The sequence below is a fragment of the Triticum dicoccoides genome, chromosome 2B (assembly GCF_002162155.2).
Source record: "Triticum dicoccoides isolate Atlit2015 ecotype Zavitan chromosome 2B, WEW_v2.0, whole genome shotgun sequence".
Classification (NCBI taxonomy): Eukaryota; Viridiplantae; Streptophyta; class Magnoliopsida; order Poales; family Poaceae; genus Triticum; species Triticum dicoccoides.
Window position 1 is genome coordinate 686,201,679 of NC_041383.1, and position 10,069 is coordinate 686,211,747.

Sequence of the window (10,069 nt, forward strand, 5' to 3'; positions counted from 1 at the left end):
CTGTTCAACTTGGTGACCAAGTGTGCCAGGGCTGAGGAAGGGCGTCTCTTCCTCCTCGAGCTTCCGGCTGCCGATTTAGAAAAGAAGAAGCCCAAGGCCAAGGACGTGAAGCGCAAGGGGGCTGTTGTGTTTGCAGCAGAGCCAGACACCAAGCGAGGCAGGGATCAGCCTGAGTCATCCAAGGGCAGCCGGTACTGCGTGTACCACGACCTCCACACCCACAACACGAACGAATGCCAAAAGCTCAGGGTCGTGCGAGATGGGCGTATCGGCCGACGCCCCGAGCGCAACGACAGGGGCTATGGTCGAGGAGGAGGAAGAGGTGGAGGACGATGGGAAGACCGTGGCCCTTGCCAAGGGTGGCGTGACCGACCTCGCGAGGACCACTGACAGGACCAGCCTCGCGAGGGAGGCTGGAGGGATCAGCCTCGTGAGAATCGCCCTCAAGGCAACGCAGGCCTCCCTCCTCTGCCACCACCACCGAGGAGGAATGAAGACCATCATCAGGACGAAGGGGCTGGGGGCTTCCAGGAGCCGCACGCAATCGCTTGCATCCTGGGCGATGCTCAGGCCCCAGCCTCTCAGCGCATCTTCAAACAGTTTGCTCGTGAGGTGAATGTAGTCCTTCCCAGGCTTGAGGCCACATGCCCTCTCAGGTGGTCAGTGTGCGCTATCACCTTGAGCTCAGCGGATCAGCTCAAGTGCGCAGCCACGGCCGGAGTCCTCCCGATGCTTTGCTCCCCGATCATCAGCAATGTGCAAGTCACCAGGACCTCATCGATGGCGGAGCGGGACTCAACGTCCTGTCCGTCGAGACATTCAACAATCTCCAAGTGCCATACGATCAGCTTCAGCCAACCAAGCCCTTCTCAGGAGTCACTGATGGTTCCACCGTTCCAATAGGGCAAGTTCGCCTTCCTGTCACCTTTGAGCAGCGCAACAACTACCGCACCGAGCTCATCGACTTCGACGTCGCCCACATTCGCCTGCCATACAATGCCATCCTCGGGTACCCAGCTCTGGCCAAGTTCATGGCTGTGAGTCATCACGGCTACAATGTCCTCAAGATGCCAGGAAGCGGTGGAGTCATCACGGTGCCTTGTGAGGAGAGGGATGCAGTGTGTTCTCTTAAGCGTGCTTTTCACGCCGCAGCAATCGAAGACCCAGATCACAGGAGCGGAAGACTTCCCGAGGCAGTCCCTAAGAAGAAGAAGGCATCACCTGGTCCGAACCCCCAGGAGGCAGGCCCCTCAAGTGGCGATGTGTCAGGATCCGCACTCATTCAAGGGGCGCCTCCTTCTCTCGCATAGGAAGGCGCGCCCGGCGCCCTCCTCGGGCAAGGCTCGAGGGCTCTCTCCTGGAGGGCCACCGACTTTGCCAAGGTCACGAGGGAGGTGCTCGGGCACCACTTGGAGGCGTGCTTCAAAGCACGTTTCCCTCAGGAAGGAGCAAGGCAAGGAGGGCCAAGCCCTCGGGAGTTCATCGCGAGAAGCATTCAGGAGCTGCAGGAGTCAAGAGTCATGAGTGGTAGCCGCCGCTTACCCGCCGTAGCTCCCCATCCAGGCGAGGATGGTGGGCTGCGCGTCTGCATCGACGTACCAGGGCTCAACCGAGCCGCATCTCAAGAGCGCCTCTGGCCTTCGCGTGTGGGGTGTTGTGAGGATCCAGATCACAACTACGTTCGCATGCCTTTTGGCCTAGCGAACGCAGCTGCCGCTCATCACCGCCTGCTGAGGAGCATTCTAGAGGCTCAAGAGGTCAGGCATTCCACAGTCCTGGCAGAGATGGAGATGTCCCTTGAAGAGCCGCCTGCGCCCCCGGAGCCTTCCGAGGCTTCTGGGCCTGGGGGCTCGTGAGGATCGGCTTCCGCAGCGCATGTCGTCCGCTACTTCAGCATTCCTTCGTCTCCAACATCATTAGGTGACATCCTTCGAGTTTCATTTTCAGCTGGGAGCGCCCCCAGGGCTGCATCATTCCCAGGCCGCGTGGGTCTGTCCCTGCGGCATGTATCTCTTTTGTTCATGCCTTTAGGTTACTCTGTTGGGGGCGCCCCTCGGGCTGCATTATCCCCAAGCCACTCGGGCCTGACCCAGCGGCATGTATCTTTCTCGCATCTATTCAGGTCGTGCATTTGACCCGCCATGATTATTGCATGATGCCTGTGACGGCGCCCTTCTTCCCTCATGCTAGCCGCTTGCATGTTAAAAGGGGGGTACCTGAGCATCGCGACTCACGGGCTCTTACTGGCTCTCCAGCCCTCACTCCTGGCCTTGTCCATGGTGTCGCAACCTGGCATACCAGCGACGGCTGAGCTCGCTCGAGGGCCGGGACCTGAGGACGTAGAGCATTGGCATCTAACCAATTTTGCAGGAGCATATTACAAACAAAGGCCCAGAGCCAGGCGCAACCCGCCTTGAGGTAGGGCCCCGTGAGTCCCGCGCTGGCTCACGGGTGCCCAGATACACCTCGTCAAGCCCTACTGTGCCAGCCACGTGTCAGGGCGGGGGTGTACACGCCCCGGGGGCTCCTCCCGGAGGAGAGACCCCTCCCACGCACCAGTGGAAGCACCATGCTCCGCGCTGGCTGAGGACACTGCCGAGGAGCGGCTATGCCCGTACACATACGAAAGCGCTATGCTCCGCGCTGGTGATAAACAATTGAGGGTAGCCCACGGCCGCATCAACCTCAGGGAGCCAAGAGCTCAGTGTCCGGCCCTATCGTAACGCCTCCCCACGGGAGTGCCACGTGAGGGGGCTGGACACGGGGGCTACGCCCGGGTCACGCCCGGGCGCACGCCACCCAGGCAGGCCCCTCGGGCCTGGTTCCTCGCGCGCCCCTCCCTGAGCGGAGCCAAGGTACAAAGGCCGTTTGAACGTCAAGAGGGACTCCTGAGCATCGCAACTCAGGAGCCTAACTGGTCATGTAGCCCCTCACTCCTTGGTCCCGTCCTGGTTTCCGGTCGGGGCTAATGGCGGTTGAGGTGTGCGCGGGGCCGGGCCCTGCCGACGTAGAACGGTAGATCCACTCCTATGCCTCCCCTCCCTAATTATTGTTCGCACGTCAAGGGGGACTCCTGAGCATCGCGACTCAGGAGCCTAACTAGTCACGTAGCCCCTCACTCCTTGGTCCCGTCCTGGTTTTCGGTCGGGGCTAACGGCGGCTGAGGTATGCGCGGGGCCGGGCCCTGCCGACGTAGAACACAGGCAAGTAGGAATAAAAGCGCAAATCTCAAGGAATTCAAAACCAAATATTACAGTCCACAGGTTGTTTTCACAATGCCAAACACAAGTTTAAACGCCTCCATGAGGCATGATGCATGTTGCAGGAACTAAAACAGGACAGAAGTTGTGAAGGGGTCACTTTCCGACGGTGCCATCGCTGGTGGTGGAGTTGCGCTGGGCGGCTCCACCTCCCGAAGCCCCAGGGTTGGCAACATCTCGCCTCGGCTTGGTGCTGAAGGCGCGGAACCGTGCCAGCAGGGCTTCCGCTCGACCCTTCACTGCCTCAGCAGCGGCAGCGGCAAGCTCGCCGCTCGCAGGCTCCAGCAGGCTATCAAGATCGACATTGGGGTCGCAAAGATAGACGTGGGTGAAGACACGCGCCAGCGCTGCAGAAGAAAGGAAACGCGCTTCGGCCTCGGACGTGGGGCCAAGGCCGTCCGCGACATCTTCAAGTGTGCGGACCAGGAAGGGAAGCAACTTGGCGGGGCTATCCTTGGCGCCAGCTAGCGGCTTTTCCAGGCCGCCATCATAAAGTGTCTTCAGCGAGGCGCGAGCCCTCTCCTCCAGCTGCGCGAAGGCCACACGGTCCTCGACCAGGACCCTCGCCTTGTCGTCTAGCTTGATCCTCTCCGCCTCCAACACCTGCTCCAGCGTCTCCAACCGACCATGACATTCATCAAGCTCGGCGTCCCGGTCCCTAAAAGCAGCTTCTCGAGTCTTCATCTCCTTCTCCTTCTCCTGGCGGTCATGGACCTCCTTGGTGAGCTCATCGTGCAGGCCTTGCAGCTCGCTCTTCAACGCCTTGCAGCGGCCCCGGACATCCGCAGCCTCACCCAAGGCGGCATCGCGAGCGGCCTTGGCTTGGAGGATGGCCTGCTTCTCCTCATCGTAGGCCGTCACGGCCTGGCTCAGCGCCGCTCGAACGGAGGCGTCAGAGCGGACCCAGCCAGAGGTCAATTACAGGCGCCCGGCCACCAGGCGGGGGTCGGCGCCCTGGAGATCTTCTCGCAGCCGGTCTAGCTCAGCGGCAGCACGATCCAAGACAGCGGAAGGAGTCGGGGAACGGCAGTTGGCGGAGTCGGAGGAGAAGATGGCAGCGTGATCACATCAGGCGTCGGGACCTTTTGAGCCCCGTCGGTCGCAGCAGTGGCGTGGGGCATGGACGCCTCGGGAGTCGCCTGGGCCATGGGGGTTGGGCCCACGCTGGCGCGCCCCGCCTGGCATCGCAAGGATGACCGGGCAGGGGAGGCTCGAGCCTCGCCACCTTCTTCCCCCGCGGATGGAGGCATTGCCCCAAGTGAGGTCTCTAAGGCCCCTTTCAGCCTTTTCGCTGCAGGCACCGGCCTACCCAAAGGATGCGGACGTCAAGCCTCGGCAACAAAAACAGGAAGCGAAACAAAAATCAAGAACTTACTGGTCGTCGGTCATGGACTCAAGCAGCCTCCGACCGAACTTCAAGCCCGAGAGCCGACTGCTAGGGTCAGACTCAGGAGACTCGGAAGCAGGGGGCACGTCAGAAGAGTTGAAGATGGCTTCAGGCCGCCTTGGAGCCGAAGCAGACCCGCGGGGAACCAGCCCCGTCCTGTCCTTCCTTGGGATCGGGGGCGAGCTCTCCCCGCCTCGCTCGTCGCCGGCCTCGTCGTCATCCGGCATGAGGCGGAGGGCGCGGGACGTGCACCGAGGGAAGAACTTCCCCGACTCTCCGTCGGTCGCCTCAGAGTCAGACTCTTCTTTCTCCTCCTCTTCTTCCTCCTCCCTGCCGGAGTCGCTGGAAGACAAGTTCATCGTCGCCAAAGCCGCCAGATCCTCGGGAACTCGCAGGCACTAGCCCCTTCCCGTTGAAGGTGGGCATGGAGTTCACCACCTGCTCCCGATCACCACGAAGGAACAGGGGTACAGGAGCACCCTCCGGTCTCACCACGTCTCCTCCAACCAATGAGTGGAGAGCCACGGCCAGGTCTTCGTCGGCCAGGGCCTTGGGGCTCAGGCGAATGGCGGCATCTGCCTCCCCGAGCCTCCACAATGGGAGCGAGTGTTCCCCAAGCGGAGCCACCCGATGCTCCAGGAACTCCCTCAGGAGCGTCGCCCCGGTCAGCTTCACCGTCGCCAGGTTGCCTGGCCTCAAGTCCGCGTTCATCCTCTTCAGCACCGGCTTCGCGCGGGGATCAACGAGCTCCGTGCGGGACCAAGCGTCAATGGCCTCAGGCTGCCCCGTAGATAGCACCAGCCGAGGGTGGATGCGCCCAACGTCCACCATGACCCACTTGCTCTGGAAGCCTTCGATCCTCTTCCCAGGCTTCGAGATGGCATTGGAGCTGGAGTATGCGACAAAGCTCGCGCATGCGGTGATGGGCCCGCGAGAAACCCGGAGGTAAAAGTAATGGCGCGGCAAGGCAACCGAGGGCTTTACCCCAACATGAGCCTCACAATAATAGGCGAAAATCGCCAGAAGGAGAACAAAGTTGGGGTGGATGTGCAGAGCTTGCAAGTTGTATTGGCGGAGAACAGCAAGGAAGAACTCGGAAAAGGGAGGCACCAGACCGGCGATGATGGCGCTCACGAAGAGCGGGTAGAAGGTGCTCCCCTTGTCTTTAGGCAGGGCGGAGCCGACCTTGACACAACCGCCCCCTCGTTGCCTTGCACCCCCATCATCTGGCGCGTGAGGGCAAGGTTCTTCTCCGACACATTCGGATGATCCAGAGCGGGTGAGTACCAGGCCCCGGACGGAGTCTTGCGAGGCGCCATGGCTTGCCGAAGGTGCGGGGTTGAAGCAGATCTGGAGGATTTCGGAAGCAGGAAGGAGGAGAGCGAGAAAGGGGATCTGGAGCAATGACTAGTGAAGGCAAAGAAGGTAAGCCTGCCCCGAGGCCGCCCTTTTGTCAAGACACAGTTGACGAGGCGTCGTGGGGAAGCGAGGACGCCCACGTCCAATCAACCGCCACGCGGCGCCCAAGGCCGCAGGCTGTTGGGGCTCGCGGCGCTTCGCACTTGCCCCTTAGCTTCTCTGCTAAGCCAAGTCCAGGCGCCTCTTAGGCCCAGGGGCTACTGTCAGCGTTCTGGGAACGGGTGTACCCAGACTTGCCTGCCTGCGGCCTGTAGCGTGGCTCAAGGAGTGGCTGAGTACGGCCCATCTTCGACAGCACAAGCTCAAGACCCTCGCGAGGGGCCAAGCCTCGCGGGGCGGACGACAGAAAGCTTCCTCAGGCGCAGCCTCGTCAGGCTGGCTCGCGAGGAGGCGGAGAGATTAAGACGGGGTACCTCACGAGGTGCCCGTGACGCAAGCCATGACGACCGAAGCCAGGCGGGCGCCAGGCGGGCGCCAGCCTGGGCAGTGTCCTTGTTTCCCCTTCGATGCAAAGGGGGCAAGCACAGGCCAAGGCATCAGGCAAAGGTTACCATTTCGGTGCAACAAGACCAAGACCAGTAGAACGGCAGGACGGAGGTCATCGTGGAGCCCAGGAAGGCGTCATCCTTAGAGCCTTTGGCAGGCGAGGACCAACTTTAGTCAGGATAAGTGTACTAGATGTTCCCCTTCAAAATGGCCAATTGTTGGCGCCCTTCCCGCTCAATATTCGGGAAGAGGACCAGGGCCTTGCTCTATAAATAGGACTAGCCGCTCTCAAGGCGGGGGGGGGGGGTTCGGAGATCGACCATTCGAACCTTAGCCAGAACCACCCACACCAACACAAGAACTCCTCCCCTCGCGAGGATGTTCTTCCTTGTATTGTTCATCATCAGCCCCTGAGGCAATCCACACACCACACACTAGAGTAGGGTATTACACCATAACGGTGGCCTGAACCATTATATACCTTGCGTCCCTTGTGTTGTTCTTCGTGTAGCTTAGATCCTTTGCGAGGCGACAAGACGTGAGCCGGTAGAGGCGTGATCTTCGTGCGCACCCCAGTGTTCGAACCTCAAGGGTCTGCCGGACCCAAAATGACAAGGGGGCATTCCCAAAAGAGATGCATCGATGGCTCAAGGCTGCGGATGCACAGCGGGCAAAAATAGCCATTGGCCCAACCTCGGCGTTGCAGCCTGTCATTGCACCACAGGCGATCAAGATGCAGCAGCCACGAGAAGATCTTCAACTTTCCGGGCGCCCAAGGTTTCCAGATGGAGGAGAAAAGATCGTCTCTTGTGGGTGATTGAAACTGCATGTTATAGGCCAAGCTCTCCGAGTACTGACCTGAGCTGCCCACTGTCCATCTGATCGTGTCGTTGATACCTGCTGTTAGAGTCACATCTTGCACCGCCAGCAGCCGCCAAAGAGAGAGGAATTCTGTGACGATCACCGTCCTGTCACCATGTCTGAGATCCTTTACCCAAGTGTCATCCATGAGAGCGGCAGCCACATACCTATTTTTTCGGCGGGAGTGCGCAAACAGAGCCGGAAAGACTTGCTTGAGCGGCTCGACCTCTAGCCAGTGGTTTTGCAAGAATGAAGCTGCCGCACCATCGCCGATTGTGACTCTAGTTGCTTCGTTGAACAGCTTGTGGTCTTTCTCGTTGCACGACACTGGGGTGCCCAACCACGGACGGCGAGGTTGCTGCCAGGCGAGCCATAACCACCTGAGCCGGAGTGCACGGCTAAATTTCAGCAGATTCAGGATGCCCAAGCCTCCGTGTTGCACCGGCGAGCACACTTGAGACCAATTCACCTTGCACTTTCCCCCGGTTAGCTCCTCATCGCCCGCCCATAGGAAACGCCGACGGACCTTGTCTACATCTTTGAAAAACTTGACTGGCGCCCTAAGAACGGAGATCACATACATTGGCAAGGCAGAGAGGACACTTCTGACAAAAACCCACCGTCTGGTAGTGGATAGCAGGCGGCCTTTCCATCCAACAAGGCGTGCGCGAACCCAATCTAGGATGAACTGCAGGTGAACTATATGCATCCTGGAGATGGTGATTGGAAGACCTAGGTACGTCATGGGGAAACCTACAATTCTACCCGTAAAGCTATGTAGCACATTTTGCAGGTCGATGTCGTCGCAGCATATTGGGGCGATGGAGGATTTTTCAGGGTTTATTCTAAGCCCTGTCGCATCTTCGAAGAGTGTCATGATGCTCATGAGGTTGTCAAACTCCTGTCTACTAGGGTTCGCAAAGAGGATCGCGTCGTCGGCGTATAAGCTGACTCTTGCGATGATTCTACGGTCTGGAAGGGGAGCGAGGATGCCTTGCTCAGTTGCTGCTAGGAGAAGATGACGGAGTGGGTCAATAGCTAAAATGAACAGTAGCTGCGATAGAGGATCGCCCTATCGAAGACCACACACATGCTCGATCGTCCCTCCGGGCACTCCATTGAGGATGCATGACAACGAGGCCGAAGACAGAAGAAGTGCTATCCAATCGCGCCATCGCACGCTAAAACCTAGCCGTTGGAGAAGTTCAAGGAGATAATCCCAAGCTACGGAATCGAAGGCCCTAGCTATGTCAATCTTGATCAGCAGCACTAGCTTTTTGTTTCGATGCAGTGATCGGACACAGTTTTGCACGTACATGAAGGAGTTTTGAATGCATTTCTTCCTCTGAAACACGCTTTGCGCTGGCGAGATAACATCGTGTAGAACCCCGGCTAGACGGAGAGATAACACTTTTGCCAGCAGCTTTCCGATGGAATGAATCAAACTTATCGGGTTGTAGTGGCCAATCTCCGAGGCCCCATTCTTCTTTGGCAATAGTGCGATCATTGCCGTATTGATTAATTTTGCATTCATGCTCCCCAGGTGGTAGAATTTCTCCAAAACCCTCATGACATCTTCTTTGATGATCAGCCAGCATGATCTGAAAAACCCTCCCGAAAACCCATCCGGGCCTGGCGCCTTCTCGACTGGCGAGGCCTTGATGGCCTTCCAAACCTCACCCTCGTTGAATGGCAGATCCAACATGTCCCCTTGAACTTGTGGTAGATTGAGCATTTCAAAGTTGATGGTGCTGGCCCGATTGATTCTGTTCCCCAGCAGCCCGAAGAAGTGTTCGTGAATGAGCTGTGATTTTTCCTGCTGTTCGGAGGCGATGCGATTCCCCTGGTGCAGGGTGTGAATGTAGTTTTTCTGTTTTCTGGAGATCATCCTGGCATGGAAGAGCTTTGTGTTCACGTCACCAGCGTGCAGGCATGTTATGCGAGAGGCTTGACGCTTCCTTGCCCGCTCAATGGCCGTGAAACCAAGGATTCTCTGCTTTAACAGCTTGCGAAGACTGAATTCCTGGGGGGTGAGCGGTCTTCTTTCTTGGGCCTCATCCAGCCTCAGAACCACCTCTGAAGCCATATGCAGTTTCAGTCGTGCACCACTGAAGAGGGTCTTGCTCCACACCTTGAGATCCCCTGCTACACCACTACTAGGGAAAACCCTATACATAGAACTTTAGCAGTAGTGTGGGTCAGAAAAGCACGCTGGTGCTAATTAACAGTAGCGCGCCAGAGGAAACCACGCTGCAGATAAAGATCTAGCAGTAGCGCGTCTTGCTGAACACACGTTACTATTAAAATTCCCACGGCTTAGCCCATAGGCTACACATAGTAGTAGCGATCTATGACGAACCGCGCTACCGCTACGTTGTTTGTAGCAGCACGTTTTAATATAAACTCGTTGCTGCTAAAGGTTATAAAATTAAATGGAAAGAGAATGGAAAGGTAATTGAAAATGAAAGAAATAGAATAAGATGAAAGGAAACAAATAAAATGTGAAGAAAACTAAATGGAAAAGGGAAAGAAGAGAAAGGAGTAGCAGTAGCGTGTATCAGAGAACGCGCTGTAGCTAAGATAGCAGTAGCGCTTTTCCCGGAACGCGCTACTGCTACTTCTGACTTAACCACGGGGTTCGTCCTTCCCCACGCCA